A 19,139-nucleotide genomic window follows, 5' to 3' on the forward strand; every position below is an offset into this window, starting at 1 on the left:
GCCTTTAGGTGCAGTTACCCTCCCCAAGGACAAGAGAGTGCCCTGAACCTGTGTCCGCTCCTCTGCGCTCTTTGACAAGGCCGTTGGTAGAATGAGGATGACTTCTCACTCCGGAAGTCTTTGGGCGCCATTGCTGGTTATTAATCATAATTAAGGGATGGCGGGTTTCGAACTCGGGAACTCGGAACCGAGGATTTTTTGACTGTTAATCAAAGACGCTGCCTCTAGACCACTAGTGACTTGATTTTAAATATGTTACACTGTTAAAACAAGGGGTATGAAACTGTCACAGGACGACTGATCGCTTAGGTCCTTAGAAGGAGAAAACAGTAGTTACATGAAAAAGTTACTAGATCACAATTACGTAAGTTAGAGAGTGGTGACCTCCTCGGCGAAGATGGTGCAAGTTGGCGTGGTGTGTAAAAGCAGAGCTGCAGAGGAACTAAGGTCCCAGAGTCCCATAAGGCGTCATACGACACTGTCCGTGACTCTTAACAGACTAAACGCACTTCTAAATTCGGGCCACCACTGCAAGTCTGACAATGCCATAATTACACTGCTCATGGTTAAAGTTGAATTAAAGTATTATACTACACATGCACTGTGCTTATCACAAAACCGGATGGTGCATTAGAAAATAATTCCAGAAGTACTGACGAGTGTCGACTAAGAAACTTGAGCAGTTAGGTATTTGCAAATCAACTTGTCTCCCCTCCAGTTTAGAAAGGTACCGAGAACGAGACATGCGGGGCACGAGACTTTTACACGGCCAAAAAATCAGTCTCTCTAGCAAGAGCTCGATGCACGCTTTCAGACAAGAAGTGAGTTTCTCGGAGCCAAAATTCACAATGGACGAACAAGGAACAGGGGGGTTTAATTCAGCGGGCACGAATCAGCTACCATGCACAACTAGTTCACCACACGGCAAATTAATCATTTCAGCAAGAGTTGAGTGAGCTCTACACCATGAAGGGGCCTGCCCCAGATGTCCGTGGTACACACACAACGCCACGAATTCTAGACACGTGTCTTCCCTGTAACAGAGAGAGCAGGACGTGACCGCCAAGTAATCCCTTCGGCGTCGCCTCGTTTCATCGATTACGACAACGCCACAGTGTTCCCTAGATGAACAGTGAATTCTATAACGCGGCTGCAACTAATGCGGACGAGGCGGGCAATTTGTAAAATGTGAGGCAGCCGACACGACACATTCGCCTTTATCTTATGTTCCCTGCTTTTAATCCCTAAACTAATGTGTGTGCTACATCGATTACCTGCACTTTCTATAAGAATTGTGCCACTACAAAATAACCACAGTACTACGATCGGTCTGACCTGCCACTTGAATGGAAAACCACAACCCTAGAGTTACCTGGTTGTTTTCCATATTCACTCGTACCTGGTGTAATGTCTTCCAGATCTTTTCCAAGTCCTCTGCATCAGCTGTAGTGGTAGCTGCATTCAGGATTCCCCCACCGGCATCCCAGCAACCCCTCTTTCGCCGGATTCACATGAATAAGTATGCAGTTGTATTTTTAACAGGGTAAGAGCTGACTTCATCAGCTCGTATTTCCCTTGTATATCAATGGACGTTCTTTAGCTTCTCATCGTGGGCTGTAACTCGTTTTCCATGAACCATTTGTTACAGCCTCAGCTTGGCGTCCGCTAATGATATTTCAGAATACACAGACCACTGGAATTCCACTCCCTTTTTTAATTCTGTGTAGGATTTTGTGATGTTAGCGAATTTCGGAGTGAATTTTCTATAAAAATTTGCCTAAAATGATTGCAGTTCTTGTTCTGTAGTAGATATCGGGAATTGTCTCAAGGATTCAACGCTCCAAGATTGAGCACTTACACGACACTGGCAGATTATGTGGCTCAAGTAACAGACTTTACATAAAACAAAATGGCATTTCTCCGAGCTGAACGTTAGGCACGCAGCACGTACCCGGTTACACACATAGCGTAAATGGACTATATCCACCTGAGTGTCCGTAGAATGCACACTGATGTCATGAAATGATGTCAGGTTTCTTTGGTTTAACTCCTTGTCATATCCATCTAACAGGTATTGGAAAGATACTCCATGCTTCCACGTCAAATGTCACATGACAGTAGTGACAGCGAACAGATTTAATTGTGAATGCGATTTTCAACGGATTTTAAAGTGCTACGTCTAACTGATAGAAGTCACTTCGTAACTTCATAGTTAACGTCGTTATTTAAGGTCTTTATTATATTTGGCGTGAGACAGGCATCTGCGACTGTCCAATTGTTCAAATACTGGTAGCCATAACGAAAGCTATACGCTTTACTATCATGTGATGATTTTTTAGAGTAATTACAACTGGTGCGTCCCAAGGGCTAGTGCTCTGTTAATATCCTAACATGAAGTGGTTGATTTATAGCGTCTTTCATTATACATTGTAAACGATGCACAACTTGATAAGTTTCTTTTATACGAGCAGATCATTCGTAGTGGGACTCAGTGGGATCCTGCCATGAGTTAGTGACCCTGCAGGAAATGGTGCTAGAGGAGATAATAATTCAGAGTATACTTTCTAAATTATCTCCATTTCCTCTTTATCATGACTCTCTAAATGTATTCCATTCCCTCCCCCCCCCCCCCCCCCAAGTGTGGTTAAACTGACAGATGGCAGACTGTCACAGTGGCCTACAGACTGTTGTGAAATCCCTATTCAAATCATCCTCGACCGTTACGTCTATTCTGGCTTTTGGAGTATCGTATTTACTTCTTCAGAATTAAATTGTCTATACTGTTGGGCACAACCCGGCTCCATCGACTTCTTGTATGTAGGACAAACTACAACATACCTAACATCGTGACTAATCTAACTTCACTGACCTACATCTTCGTTCTCTGGCAAGGTGTCAACAACAGGTGAGAAATTAACCACCAAATCCACTCTAGACTTACCGAGATCAGTTTTCCTGCACTTTTTGGTATGACATCCGGTCTATTTTCTCTAAGTGAATTCGGACGCAATTTAGGTGAGCATCACCTTCATATGATCGTTACAACAATGTGCTTCTTCTGGCTACAAATCTGGCAGGAAACAGTGCTGCATCCAGCTCCAATATGCTTTGTTCCTATTCAAATCCGAGATAGTGTACAGCCACAAAATCCAACCAAATACGATTTCATAGCTGTTACCAACTACAGGGAGTACTTCTACATCTGATCTGGAGCTGCTTCTCCCCTTTTGGAATCCCAGCACTTCCGAACCAAGTGAATGAACATTACCCACGCCTACTCCACTTAACGCCCAAAGTACTGAATTCAGTTTTACTTTACCAAGTACGCTCCGACTTGCCACTTACATTTGCGCAGGGCAGCTCAGAGCCTGGGCAGTCAGGAAACAGTCGAGGATTTGAGACGGTGACGGCACTGGTAGTTGTACTTCATTGTCTTCCAGGCAACTTCCAACACAAGGTAGCCATCATAACAAAGCCCAATTATCTGATGATGACTGGTTGCCTCTCGAGTGTACAAATGCTGCTGTCTGGAGGCTGATCAAGTGGAAGAAGTAATACTGAAGCTTTCTTCCATCACACTGAGTCGTCTACAAAGGCGGACAGTGTCAAATGACTCGGTCATTGCCTCTCGAATGTTGCTCAGAGCACAGAAGTGACTTTCAGTCGAGAACACTGTGTCAATATGGGTCACTGACTGTGGTGATCAGTGCCCAGTACAAATCACAATGGTTAAAGGCACCATTTAACTCATTACTCTCTGATGAAATTAAAAGCAAGGGTGGCAACTTTTAGACTGCAATGACAACTCCGCTATTAAACACTGAGGAGACTGCAGAATAGATGAAAAGAGTACACTGAAGACATTTCTGAAGTGGACGACTTGTCCGATTACGTGATAGCACAAGAAATGGGAGTCGATATGAAAGACGTTGGGGATCCAAAGTTATAGTCAGGGTATTACGAAGCTTTTGATTACTTACAATCAGATAAGGCAGAAGGGGTAGATAACCTTCCACTGAAGTTTCTAAAATCATTGGGAGGGGAGGGAGGACTGATGGTAATCAAACGACTATTTAAGTTGGTGTGTAACATCTGTCAGAAAGGAGACTTACAATCAGAATTTCGGAGAAATTTCATCCATATAACTCAGAGGGCAGCAAGAACAGATGCATGAGAGATATGTAACCCAAACAAAACAGCTTATCCATCCAAGCTGCTGATATAAATAATACATAGAAGAATGGAAAGTAAATTGTCTGTTGGACGATAATCAGTTTGACTTTAGGAAAGGTCAAGTTACCAGAGAGGCAGTTCGGACGTTGCTCTTAATAAGAAATATCAAAACACTTTTTTGGATTTGTCGCTGAAGGAAGAGCGTTTAACAATACAAAATATTGGAAGATGTTTGAAACTCTTAAATAAATAAGTTTTAGCTATGGGGAAGGATGGGTTGCGTACTTGAACAAGAACAAAGGGGCACAATAATAAAGGAATACCAAGAACGAAGTGCTCCATTAAAAGTTGTATAAGCCTTTCACTTCTTCTGGTCAATCTATAAATCCATGAAGCAATGACTTAAATAAAATGAAGCTTCAAGAGTGGGATTAAAATCCCGTCAGAAGAAAGTCAATAAAAATATTCATTGGTGACATTGCTGTTCTTTCTGAAAGCGAAGCAGGATTACAGAACTCGTTGAATGGTATGGTGTAACGAATAAATAATGAGAGCAAACTAAAGAAAGTCGAAACTGATGAGGAATAGCAGAAATGAGGCAATCGAAAAACTTAACATCAAAATTTTACTTTCATGATGCAGTAAAAGTTAAGTAAATATTTTACTTTGGAAGGAAAATGATATGACGAACAAAGAAGGCACATATAGTAGACTGGTTGAGGAAAATAGGACGTTCCTGGCCAAAGGACGTCTAATGGTGTTACGGCATAAAGCCAAACGCCGGCACACCAGTCGGGAACGATAGACCAGAGTCGGGTGTGAAAAGATATCAGCTAAATGCACACTGACGAACCCCTCTCCAGGACTACAACGCAACAACAGCGGCCACTAGTTGGAGAGAACATAAGCGCCGCACCCTACTGGTCGCCACCCAGTCGAAGAGAAGCTTCAAGACCAGAGACCTGAACAGAAGAGTCAGCTGTATTACTTCATTTGTATTAGGAACTGTAAATACTGAAGAAGCTTGTTTATTTTGCATGTCGCCATTTCCCTGCAACACATGTATGTAATTCTCAAAGTTAATTATTGTCCTTTACTTTTCGAAACATAACTCATTAAAACGATTTGCTTGAATTGTTGTCTAGCGATCCGAGAAAGTAGATTTAATAGACACCCCATATTCGACGACTAGGTAGGATTTAACAACTGGTATCAAAGAAATGTTTTAATTTGGGGAAGAAATTCTGGAGAATCCTCATTTGAAGCACAATATTATATGGTAGTGAATCACACATTGCGAGAAAATTGGAAAAGGGGGAGGATCGAAGTGCTTCAAATATGATGCTATAGAAGGATGTAACAAGCTACGTAGATTGATAAAGTATGGACTGAAGCCGTTCTCCGCCGAATCGGCGTAGACGGGAACATGTGAAGAACCCTGACAAGACGATACGACGAGATGATAAGACATGTTAAGACATCAAGGAATAACTTCAATGGAACTAGAAGGAGCTGTTGAGGGTAAAAATTGTAGTGATAAACAGAGTTTGAAATACACAACCAAGAACAAAGGAATCTGAAAGGTGCTGCAACTCTCAGATAAATGAGGTTGGCACAATAGAGGAAATAATCTTGTGTGGACGGGAGGGGGGGGGGGTGTGGGGAGGGGAGTGCATTAAACTAGTTAGAATACCAGTGTGTCAAAAAAAAATTGTCTGTGATATCTTTTAGACTGGTGTTGTTTACTATCCATTATGTACTCAGCTGACGTTTATGACGCACGAAACTATCTACAAAACAGTGCATTTGTGAGTGAAATTTATGAGTTCGTGAGGGAGGTCCTCTTAAAATTTCTTCACTAAATACAACTTACTTATTCGAATTCAAACATAAAAGAATTAACGCTTTACAAATGCGAGACTGAAAATGGTATTAGCCTAGAGGAGTTGAATCACTGATTTACTAGTTTTGTACGCAAAAGTGCACCCTTAGTGGGTAATGAACTCAAGAGCATCATTTATGATTAATTCGATGAATACACACACCAGCAGAAAAACAGAGAATACAATACACCCCTACTCTTTTCACTGACGGCAATGCGCACCTCTCGCCATTACACGACAACAATGAAGCGCTACATAACACGCCTGCAGTTATCTAACAGAAGACAATAGAGAACCATCATCACGACGTTAATAGCAGACGTTGACGTGTATTGGTTCGATGATGACGTCAGGATATTAGCGTCTAAAGTGATGGGAAGGAGGTCCGTGTTAGACACGGTACTGAGAGCCACACAGCATGGGGTTGGCATTACGTGCAAGCCCCGCGGTGTATACATCCCAGCGTGACGCTGTGTATCGCAGAGAAGCTGCCAGTGTGGGCGTAGGTAGTACGATCAGCGGCTTCTATTCACGTGGCTGCCATCCCAGCGCCGGGATGGTGCAGGGATAACGGAGCGCTATTAGCGCTTTAAGCAAGCGTCGCCTGCTCTGCTCCATCTTCTCTCCACGTAGCTGCTGACTGGTGTGAGAGGTTCCACAACGACGTAGAGAGCTGTGACACTGTGCTCAGAAGCCTTGCCTTGCATACAGCTAACTTTCGAAAAATAAAGGGGCATGAATGCTAAGGTGCTTAAACATAACTGGGCATTATGGACCACTACAAGCTACGTTCAACACATGACACTTTTCAGCTGCACGTCTAAGGGATAACTCACATGTAAGCCGTTGCTTCCTGGGCACCTTCGGAGAACATTTTAGCCAGAGAATGGTTGCCATTCAGAGGTTGACAGGACCTGCTGACAACAGCAACGATATGGTTCTTAAGTCCACGGTACAGCTGGGAAACCACAGCAAATTGAACTACGACAGAAAAAAGGAAGTATGAAGAGAAAAAGAAATTCGTTAATAGGAAAAAGACTATAATCGGCAGATCTATGTTCGTAATCGTTATGCGAAGATAACTCTAATAACTGAGAGTGGACTTTGATCTCCTATCTTGTAAATTATGACGCAGCTAAAGTTGTGATAGCGTTGCTAATACAGTTCTTAAGACAGTTATATATACACGAACATCTAAAATTTTCATATCAATGCTTTTATAGTGAAGTGTTTCTATGACCTACAACCTCTAGCAAGTTATGATTTAGCAATGTACTAATCACTAATCTAAACACAATATTACTCTCATTGTTATTATTATTAAGAAAATCCGTATCTGTAGTATGTTCAAGTGGTCAGCAAATTGCACTGCGAGGTTGAGGAGGGGGTGTGAACGCAGCCTGTTTTACATTCTGTTTTATATATCTCAGTCTTTGTCTGCTACTATATTTGTCCCTCTACTGTTCCTTCCCTCATTAAGGTCTGTGATGTTGGGTCGCATAGCAGTTGCTCATTCCTATAGCGAAGGGTTTTCACAATCCTATTCCTCCGTCTAAAAATGCCAATGCCTCGTCATTTCTTACCTCACCTGCCATCTTAATTTTTACCATTATTCTGTAGTGCCATACTTCGAACGATTATAGTTCCTTGCACACAGCATATTCCACATTTAATTTCTTTTCAATGCTGTGACCTAGACATTATTTCTTCAGCAATTTCTTGAGTAGTAACTTTCTTTTGATGAAGTAACAATCTTCATCCCGTCTTATATCGCTTCCTTCCTCCTTCATAAGTAACCTCACTTTTTAAATAAATACATTTTCAGAAGTTATGGCCAGTACTTCATACATGGAAATTACAGGCCAAAAGTTGTTAAAAATCACAATAAACATTGCTCCACAAATCAACCGTTGTCGAGATACAACACATTTTCTGTTGCGGTTCATGAGTGTCTAGGAAACATGGCGTCTATAATCGTGAAAGTAGGTGTTCAAAATGTTGTCCATGCGTCTGAATGCAACACTGAACTCGACTCTGTAGTGAGTTACGAATCCTCTCAGGCAGTACTAGGGAATTCTGTAAATTCCGGAAGTCTGCTTCAATCCGCAAACGTTATTACTGAAGAGAGTTGACCTCGGTAGCGTGGACCAGACTTTTGACGTGACCCAACACACAGAAATCCATGGGATTAAATCTTGAGACCTTGGAGGCCATGGAACAGGCTCTCCTCTACCTATCCACTGTTGACCATACGTTCGAGTTAGGAGCCGGCGCACTCTTAAATGAATATGTGCTGGAGCACCGTCATGCATGAACCACATGTTCAGGCGTTGGTTCAGTAGGACCTCATCGTGTACGTCTGGAATTACAACCCACAGAAACCGTATGTACTGCTGTCCGTTTAGTCTCTGTGGTAGGAAGTGTGGTCCAGTTATGCTCTCTCCCAGCAGTCCTTCCCAGACGTTCCACGAATAACGCTGCTGAAGGCGTGATACGTGTGTTGCATTAGGGCTGAAATTGGACGAAATGTGACAGTTATCGCAGTTAAAATACCGTCACGTGTGAATTCAGCCTCATAGGTGAACAGAATACTGCTCAACAGTAGGGGATTCAGGGTACTCTGTTGTTGCACCCATTGAGAGACATTCTCAGCAGGAGGGGAGTTTGCTTTGTTGAGAGCTTGCACTCTCTGGAGATGATATGGATGGAGTAGTTGCTAATGTAAAATCCGCCATACACTGCTATAACCCAGGGCACGCTCTTGGTTAGCAATCCTCCTTGTTGAAGTACTCGGACGTTCGTGTACAATGCAAAGCCGCGTTTCCTCAACATCGGGTGTTATGTACTTGGGTCAGTCTTCTCGTATACCGAGTGTGAAACTCCCCGATTTCTCTAAGGTGCTGATGTAACCGGCTCAGTGTATGCCAATCGGGCAACCTGAGGAGAGGAAAAGCTTCTTCATACAATCGTGCAGCCTCAAGGGCACTGCCATTCGCTTTAGCATACACGAAGTGCAGGTCAGCGTACTCTTCATTGGTGTAACTTCTGTCCATAGTGCCTTCACGTTCGTAACAGAATGTGAAACCGGGTGCCGGCCGCGGGGGTCTAGCGGTTCTAGGCGCGCAGTCCGGAACTGCTTGACTGCTACGGTCGCAGGTTAGAATCCTGCCTCGGGCATGGATGTGTGTGATGTTCTTAGGTTAGTTAAGTTTAAGTAGTTAAGTCCCATAGTGCTCAGAGCCATTTTTGTGAAACCGGCACTGCGCAGTGCACGAAGGAGGAAAGGGAAGTAGTTGCGCATTCGTAAACAAACAGTCGATCCTAAACTTTGAAATACCAACGTAAATACCGCGGATGACCAGGGGAGCTTACAGTTGGTTCCCAATTCAAATCAATGCTATATCTCGGCAACGGTTGATTTGCGGACCAGTTTTTGTTGGAGTTTTTAGCTGCTTTTGGCCTGCACTTCCAAGGCGTGAATTACTTACCATCACTTCTGAAATAACCTGTGCAATGCTCCATTAATTCTATTTCTATGTCTTCATCTCTTTTGATGAATGATTTTGGTGTTGCATGAGTACCATTTTCTTCTGAGCTTTGTTTATGGACACCTCATATCCTAAAAAAAAGCTGTTTATTTCCTTGAAAGAGTCTAAAATTTTGTTACATTCCGTTAGAAAATTTAAATAGTTCCGGATCCATCCAACTTAATCTTGCTTATGAGTAGCGCACATGCAAAAGCGGCTAAATGCATTTTTTGTCAATTTTGAGTTCAACACACTGCGTTATAGATTTTTTCAGCGTCTACAAGATGGAATATGTTTCAGTGTGCCAACCCCATTATAAACAGTTGAAAATGGTTGTAGGAAGCAAACTCGGTTGCTAAATCTGCAAACTGCACGTTTCTTTCGAATCAAAAGCCCGGTAAATGTACAATGTTGGCATAACCCGCCAAGTTCAACAGGCATCACGATCGCCGTGCTATTTCCGGGTGCAAAGCACGCCAACTGAATTCAAACTTAGTACTCTAAACATTCGAAGGATTATAAGAGATATTTCTCTTACTCACAGTTAGGTTGGCTGCGTTGTAGAGAACGCGTACGTAACAGTGAAGCTCTTATTGCCGATGAATTGTCGAAATACATGCCGGTAAGCACAGTTCAACTGATCAACAGGATCTGTGTTGACGTATATGCGTGAGTGTTTTGAAGAAAATGAATGATTTTGTGGACGTTTGAAATGTAGAATACGCTACGAACGAAGTGGGAGTAGTTGAAATAGCAGGAATTCTACATGAAATCGAACTCGTAGTAGTAGCCAAGATAACCAGAACGAGACGTTAGCCGACGGTCCCTCTCGGCAAAGGAAGCGGCGTCCTGACCGATGAAAAAGAAATTTTTCGCAATCTTATGCAGCGAAAACTGTTTTGATATTAATTCTTATAGATTACGCAGAAAGTAACTCGTATTTCCAGATTCAATAGCCAAAAAAGCCGTCTTCACGAAAAAAAGCAAGATTTGCCTAGTTCGTGGAGAGTTCTTCCACAAATCTGAAGTTGGAGAGAGGAAGAGCATCTTGGAAAAGAGACTAAATTTCAGCACAGGAAACGGCCCAACAACAATCACGGCAGGAATAAAACTTTCAGAAACCAAACTCATAGACGTCAAAAAGCTTATGGAGCTCCAGTTTGGTGAAGACCGGGTGACCAACGACTGACTAAAACATGACATCGAGGTGTTAGATGAACAAGAAGGCATTCCTACAGTCGTTCCTGCCGCTGCCAACCCTCAAGCCCGAAGCGATTTTGAGTTGATGGACGGTGTTGGGGTCAATGTGAGTGAAAAGCAGTTTCCAACCAGTTTCATTTTCTAGAATTTTTTGTCGCTTTCTTACCTGAGACGCAACTCTCCGCCAATTTTATTATTTTATTGATGTTTTAATATGATGCAATTTGGAACCTACTCTATTTTCTACAACATCTTGTAATGTCGAAAATACGATGGTTTCAGTTCACTTTTTCACATTAAATAAGTTAGTTTTTCCTAGTAAAATAATGTCGCCTTCGTATTTTTATATTCCAATTTTGTCGAATTTTCTGACTCTTCTTTGAAATAAAACATATTCTGCTTATAGTCACGATAATTAAACTCCATCCTTTTGTCATTTCTAACATTTCACCGAATAGTGGGTTGTGGGTTTTGAAACCGAATGTTTGTTTTGTATTTGGATCGATAGGTAGTAAAGATGACACGCAAAATCGTGAAGCGTTCCACATTTTTATCCCCCCATGAACCATGGACCTTGCCGTTGGTGGGGAGGCTTGCGTGCCTCAACAATACAGATAGCCGTACCATAGTTGCAACCACAACGGAGGGGTATCTATTGACAGGCCAGACAAACATGTGGTTCCTGAAGAGGGGCAGCAGCCTTTTCAGTAGTTGCAGGGGCAACAGTCTGGATGATTGACTGATCTGGCCTTGTAACATTAACCAAAACGGCCTTGCTGTTGTGGTACTGCGAACGGCTGAAAGCAAGGGGAAACTACAGCCGTAATTTTTCCCGAGGGCATGCAGCTTTAACGGAATGGGCAGTGTCTTGAAAGGAGGATATAAGATGAACATCAACAAAAGCAAAACGAGGATAATGGAATGTAGTCGAATTAAGTCTGGTGATTCTGGGGGAATTAGATTAGCAAATGAGACTCTTAAAGTCGTAAAGGAGTTTTGCTATTTGGGGAGCAAAATAACTGATGATGGTCGAAGTAGAGAGGATATAAAATGATGACAGGCAATGGCAAGGAAAGCGTTTAAGAAGAAGAGAAATTTGTTAACATCGAATATAGATTCAAGAGTCAGGAAGTCTTACTGAAAGTATTTGTATGGAGTGTGGGCATGTATCGAAGTGAAACATGGACGATAAATAGTTTAGACAAGAAGACAATAGAAGCTTTCGAAATGTGGTGCTACAGAAGAATGCTGAAGATTAGATGGGTAGATCACATAACTAATGAGGAGGTGTTGTATTGGATTGGGGAGAAGAGAAGTTTGTGGCACAACTTGACGAGAAGAAGGGATCGGTTGGTAGGACATGTCCTGAGGCATCAAGGGATCACAAATTTAGCATTGGAGGGCAGCGTGGAGGGTAAAAATCGTAGAGGGAGACCAAGAGATGAATATACTAAGCGGATTCAGAAGGATGTAGGTTGCAGTAGGTACTGGGAGATGAAGGAGCTTGCACAGGATAGATTAGCATGGAGAGCTGCATCAAACCAGTCTCAGGACAGAAGACCACAACAACAACAGATTGTAAAACCTGCTAAAAGCACAAATGGAGAGCGAAAACCGCTAAGTCAGTATTTTACTTAAGATTTTAACGTATCAGACATGATCGCAGATTTCAACCATTGACACCAAATAATTAATTATTTTTTACAATTTTTTTAAAAAGAAATGAAGTCTATAAATTTAATAGTTAGGATGGGACGGGTTTTTCGCGATTCTTTCAGTTACCCTTGTGCTGTTAGCGGCTTTTGCATCTGGGCTACTCTTACGTACATTTCATTGACTTTCGTCATTAGCTCTTGCTTTCATGTGCTGCATTGTTTCATCTTTTTCCTCGCAGTCTGCTTGTAGCTACCTATCGAAAGGAACGTCCATAGCTTCTGACTTGTTTCTTGTTTGCAGAAGTCTGTCGTCACCTTTTTATCTTTATTCCAATGAAAGCTGTCTTACAAGGACGAGGCTAATAGACTTTGCTCGGATTAAACATTACTACTGAAGCTCTAAATGGGGAAAGTGGTCACTAGTGAGATAAAAAAATATACCTCGTACTAGCAAGTTTAGGATGATTCTCACCAGAAGAAAACGAAATCATTGAAATTCACCGAACATACAATGTAATGTAAAAAGGTCGTTTCTAACAAAAAAAGGCTAAAAAGTGAATTTGTTTGCGCCATGTACAATCACTCGACCGTTCCAGAGGAACTGAACGTATTCGTCTAATTGTATATATGTAGAAAGTAATGTAATAATGGTAAGAAATATCTCTGCATTATGTCTTACACTCACACACACACACACACACACATCTGATGCGCTACATTTGATTCATTCGTTCCATGTTTTAATTTAAATCAGAGAGTTTCGCTTGTGCGAAACCTATTCTTAATATGGTTTTACAAAACAGTCGAGGTTTATCTGACGCTCTTTCTATGTGTTCAGATTGAATGTAAATAGATATTTGTGCTTTGTGTTCCTCTTTCGACGTAATAGGTTGTTCTTCGTGTCTGCTCTGTTTTAAGTTTTTGATACATTTTGGTGGCTACTTCAGTGTTGCAGCCATTACTTACAGTGACTTTCTATGGAACAGATAATTCGTTCTTCCTGTCCTACTGACTTAATCAGTCTGTTAATTAAGAAAGAAAAATATGCCATTTTCTGTACATATCGTTACATGAGTTGATGTAGAAGCTTTAATGAGTAATGAAGTCTGAGCATGAAGGTATTCTGTAAAAGGTACATTTGTGTAAGCCATCTTCTTTGACGCCAGCCACATCAAAGAAATTAATTACCTCTTTGCATTAATCTTCAACACTACATTTATATTTTGTGTGAAAAGCACTTAATTTCGCAGCAAATCACTCATTTCATTTACATTTTCTTTCCATAATAAAATGAAATCACCAACGTTTCGGTAATGATATAATATTTTCTTATATAAGTAAGGGTTTTCGTCGTTAGATTTCAGCTCTAAATGGTTCAGCCAAGGGCGTTGCACATGTCTAATCCTTCTGGTTGGTGGTGGATTTTACCATTCAAAGTTAAATGATTGAAAGCCGACGTTAGTTTTGAAAATTCTCTTAACGCCATCGTGTCTCCTACAACTTTGTTATGTATAAGTAAATTGTCTGTAATTGAATCCATTCGTATTCATGTACGCTACCTTATGTGGTGCAAGCAACGCATCCGTCGATATTGCGATACGTCTGACGCGATCAGTAACATCATACATGTTCTTAATTCTAAATAGTCCGTAGAAAATATATAAACTTTTGGGCCAAATATCTGTTAACAGGTGCATTAGGACTCCGACTGTCGTGGGTCGTGCAGTTTACTAGGTGTTTCATCGAGACTAGTTGTCAAATATGGATAACAATACTATAATATATATTCAGAGAAAAAGCGTTGATACAGTTGCACCTTCTCTCGGGACAATCTGTCATCTCCTTGTCACGTATGTGGAAGGAAGGCCTACAGATTAGCAACATCAGCTTTACTGATTACATGACACTCCTTGCAGATAAACAGTATTTCTTCCTATAACTTAATCCAATTTTGAATAACGACATTGGTGGATATTCACCCGTGGTGTAGAGGTAGCGTCTATTATCACTCATTAAAACTTCGTGGGTCCTGGGTTCGAAAATGGAAACACCTTTTTTTCTTGATTTTGATTAATAATCGGCGTTGGCGGACGAAGACTTCCACCATACGAAGTCATCCTCTTTCTGCGAACGCCATTGCCAAAGAGGGCTGAGGAGTGGACAGAAGTTCGGGACACTCTTTTGTCCTTGAAAACTGCCCCTAAAGGCGGAAAGACAGCAATGTTCAACGGGATAAGGATGCAGAAGACAATGAAAACTATTTCATTAAAGACACATAAGACGTATCCACAGGATATGTCGCCTGTAATTGAAAATGTGTGATGATGGTCTCTTAATTGCCAAAAGATACCGGAACAGTCCCCCAATCGGATCTCTGGGATGGGACTGCCAAGGGAGAGGTTACCATGAAAAAAGATTGAATAACCAACGAAAGAATAACATTCTGCGGGTGGAGTATTTCTTCTGTTTTCGCAGTTACCTTCTTTGTAGTTATGTTTCTTTCCCACCTTCTATGATTGCCCTTTTTAGAGATGTCCATTCCTCTTCAATTGTACTGCCTACTGAACTATTCCTTATCACTGTATCTACAGCCTTAGAGAAGTTCAAGCATATCTCGTCATTTATTAGTACTTCCGTAACCCACTTCTTTGCATATTGAATCTTCCTGACTGCTCTTCATCACTACTACATTATGATCAGAGACTATATTTGCTCCTGGGTACACCTTACGATCCAGTATATGGTTTCGGAATCTCTCTCTGACGATGTTGTAATGTAACTGAAAGCTTCCCGTATCAGCCAGCATTTTCCAAGTATACCTCCTCTTTTTGTGATTATTGAATAGGGTATTCGCCATTACTAGCTGAAATTTATTACAGAACTCAGTTATTCTTCCTCCTCTCTCATACCTTGTCCATCTCATGCTCTCCTATAACCGTTTCTTGTACTCCTTTCCCTCTTTTTGTGATTATTGAATAGGGTATTCGCCATTACTAGCTGAAATTTATTACAGAACTCAGTTAGTCTTCCTCCTCTCTCATACCTTGTCCATCTCATGCTCTCCTATAACCGTTTCTTGTACTCCTTTCCCTACATCTGCATTTGTCACACACAACTACTAGATTTCCATCTTCCTTTACTTACTGTATTATCCTTTCAATATCCACATATACTGTCTCTGTCTTTTCACCTTCAGTTTGCGTGTGTAGTAGAGAGATGGGGTTACGAGCGGAATTTTGATATGAAATTCATATGAAAATTAATTAATCACCGACCACGCACCACAAAACCACGACCTCGCTCACCTCCACTCCTAGATGACGTCATAAGTTTTTCTCAGCATGCACTTCTGCCCCAGCATCCTCTCCACGTCCCCCCACTCCCTTTCCTCCACGCCTCCCCCACGTATTCTATTAGCTGGAATTTAGAATTTTTGCAGGAATTTCGGATTTTGGAGGGAATTTCGAATTTTGGTCCACCTGAACGGAATGTCCAAATGCACTCCCGTAACACAATTATAACACCAGAGACGCTTGGAATACGCGAGAAATTACAAATGACGGTGCCCTTTCAAGGACTCGAACCCTGGTCCTTCTGGCTGGAAAGCCCTAGTGCTCCCCCCAGTACATAGAAACTGCCCAGATGCAGGAGAGGCAGATTAGGTTAACGAACTTTATTGATTTTTGTTGTGAAACAGACGTAAAGATCGGTCTTAATTACGTAATTAATGATAATGATTGGGTCTAATTACACAACTATATGCACAGCTCTACACAAGGACTGCCTAAAAAGTTATATTGCTCAAAAATCAATGATACCATACAACTGGTATTATCCTACTGGAAAGAATTTCACAATACCACTCGGAACTAGTGACGGACACACTCAAATTCTACCCTTCACTTACAAGCTGGTGGTAAAAAGTCTGGGATGTAAGGTACTACCTTTATTCCTCTTGCCGGAAAATATGTTCAAATGACGAACCGTTGCTGTTGAACAGAGAGGAGTTTAAAAAGTGTATTACCTGTAAGCGTGCCGCCGAGGGCAGTATCTGTAATTGTTTGATGCTAGAGTTTGTTACAGATGCCTACTCAAAAGTCACATTGCAGTCCAGGTAATCTAAGTCAATACACGGTACCATAACTGATGCATCACTGTTCTAGTTACACTTCGAAATTGTCATGAAGAAACCAGTACTCGTAATGAACAGTTCATAAGGCAACACATGTTTGGGGAAAATCGTTGTCCCAAAAGATGGGAGAGGTGGCAATAGTTGAACGTACATTCTCCTCGAGACGCGTTCACAAACTACCGAAATTCAAGGCCCTCTTACCTCCCCTCATCCTTCACCTCCCTCCCTCCTCCATCCATCCATCTACACGGGGGACACAGGCTTTTTCAAATGGTCAGCTGTGCTTTGCACTCTACCACCCTTCTGCCCTCTCCGCCGTCGCTAACCTCCTTGAATTGACGCTCCTTCACCGCCACAAAGTCAGGTACAGCTAACTGAACAATAACAGATAAAAGCACAGCCACCCCTAGTGCAACTTGTTTGTCGAAAATATAGTGACACAGCCCTCACATGCCACCCCTTGATGAGAGCGCAGATGTAAACACGCTGCTCTCGCCCCCAGCAGCCTGCTGCTCTGTGATGGGGAACATCTGTATTTAATGTTAATGCAACTCTTTCTTGCAACCTGTTAAACGTATTTCTCGAAAGGACTGGACCCCTCTGGAACAACAACGAAATTCCGGAGAACACTCCAGATTGCTTTTTCAAAAGCAGGCTGCTTGTTAAACAGGAGGCCTTCCACCTAAAGTGATCATAGCCTTACACCACATTGTCTTCAGTACAATGTGTCCCCACAGAATGTTGCTGAGTGATCATCATTATCGATGACGGCAAAAGTAACACATACAATAGCGCGACACCGGTATCCTTCAGAACAAAACCGTGTTCAATGAGGGCTGTCCTGACGGCAGGTTGTTTATCTAATGGGACAGCCCTACATCTTACGGAGCTTGGCCAACACCGTTCTGAGCACTGGACTGTAACATTGCTATTTAACATCAATGCGTCTCCTATAACAAAGCATCTTTTAAAGAATGAAAACACAATCGCAACGCTAATAGATATCCTCTTCACTCAAAAATAAACAAGGTCCATTTTTAATTTTATAACTGAAATAGGTATAATTTTTACGTTCACTTGCAGGATACGATTCGCATCTCATTATTTTACAACATCCAGGGAAGTGCACCACCGCCGATCACAGATGATCAGCAGGGCCATGTCTACCGTGTGTTAAATCGGGAAAGAAATTCCATTATTTTGATGCAAAGATTACCGATCACCGCAGAATGTCCTCATTATTTCAAAACAGTATCAGAGTAAGGAAAAAGTTATAATTTAAACTATCAAGGAAAAAACATCTATGTTCAACAATTTCTTTCAGCTTGGTAGGCACACTGCCTGAGAGCGTCTCTCACGTTCAAATCAGTGTCTGTGAATAAACTGACATGCACATGTGTATTACAAACATTTTAGACACGAGAAATAACATCAGAGAATACAATATTTCACGTCATTAGCTCACATATCGGAAAAAACACAATCATTTTATGTTCGACAACAGCAAGCACAATTCAATAGGACATAGCCGTTTTGTATACTATGACAGGTTTCGTTTTACCAGTGTGATGCTATGTCATAATGATGTTTACGAAACAAATAGTGAGAGTGTGTTTTGTAGCAGAACTTCCTGTAAGATTTTACCAAGTCTCTCTCTCTTCCGTTACACCCAAACCAGTCACCATCTGCATACTGACATTTGACATTTTTGATGCGTAACTCACCTCTACCGACATGTCTGTAAAGTTTCTGTCATAGAGAAGCCTGTGCGGCAGGTCCCGGCGGAGGTCCGAGTCCTCCCTCGGGCATGGGTGTGTGTGAGTGTTTGTCCTTAGGATAATTTAGGTTAAGTAGTGTGTAAGCTTAGGGACTGATCACCTTAGCAATTAACTCCCATAAGATTTCACACACATTATTTTGAACATACAGAAGTAGATTCTCGCATTCTGGTTTTGTGAGCAATTTGATCATTACAGCCTGATTCAGGCACCCTACCCACATGTCAGAAAAAAACACTATCATTTCTTTATTCCACAAGAAGATATAGTTCAAGTGGCGTTTACTTTATAATTATAGTTTATGGAGTATGAAATAACACTGGATGTGTGGTAGCACCTATTTTTTTAAACACGCAATCGTGACCATAATAACAAAAAAAGTCGTGATTCCATGAGAACAGATACAGTCGATTCCTATTAATTTATGAGCAAAATCGGTGTAGTTTTGAGAGAATATCTGCAACCAGATTTTAACCAATTATAGCACTCCTTGTAACAGAACCTCCTATATGATTTCACTGCATCTCTCTCTTCCGATACATCGAGGAACACCATCTGCTCCGATACATCAAGGAACACCATCTGCATATTGTGATGGAGCATATTTCATACACACGTATCGCTCAATTGGAGCTGGAGGTCAGTGCTCGAAGTCGTTTGCACAGATCTGGACCAAGTGATTTCGTATGTAGTGGAGGAAGAATATATCCAACAGACTATCAGTCACATGAGAGGGTTCCTGTATTCTTCCTTCATAAGCATTTTAATTCATTTTTGTTTTTGGTTGTAAG

The sequence above is a fragment of the Schistocerca piceifrons genome, chromosome 1 (assembly GCF_021461385.2).
Source record: "Schistocerca piceifrons isolate TAMUIC-IGC-003096 chromosome 1, iqSchPice1.1, whole genome shotgun sequence".
Classification (NCBI taxonomy): domain Eukaryota; kingdom Metazoa; phylum Arthropoda; class Insecta; order Orthoptera; family Acrididae; genus Schistocerca; species Schistocerca piceifrons.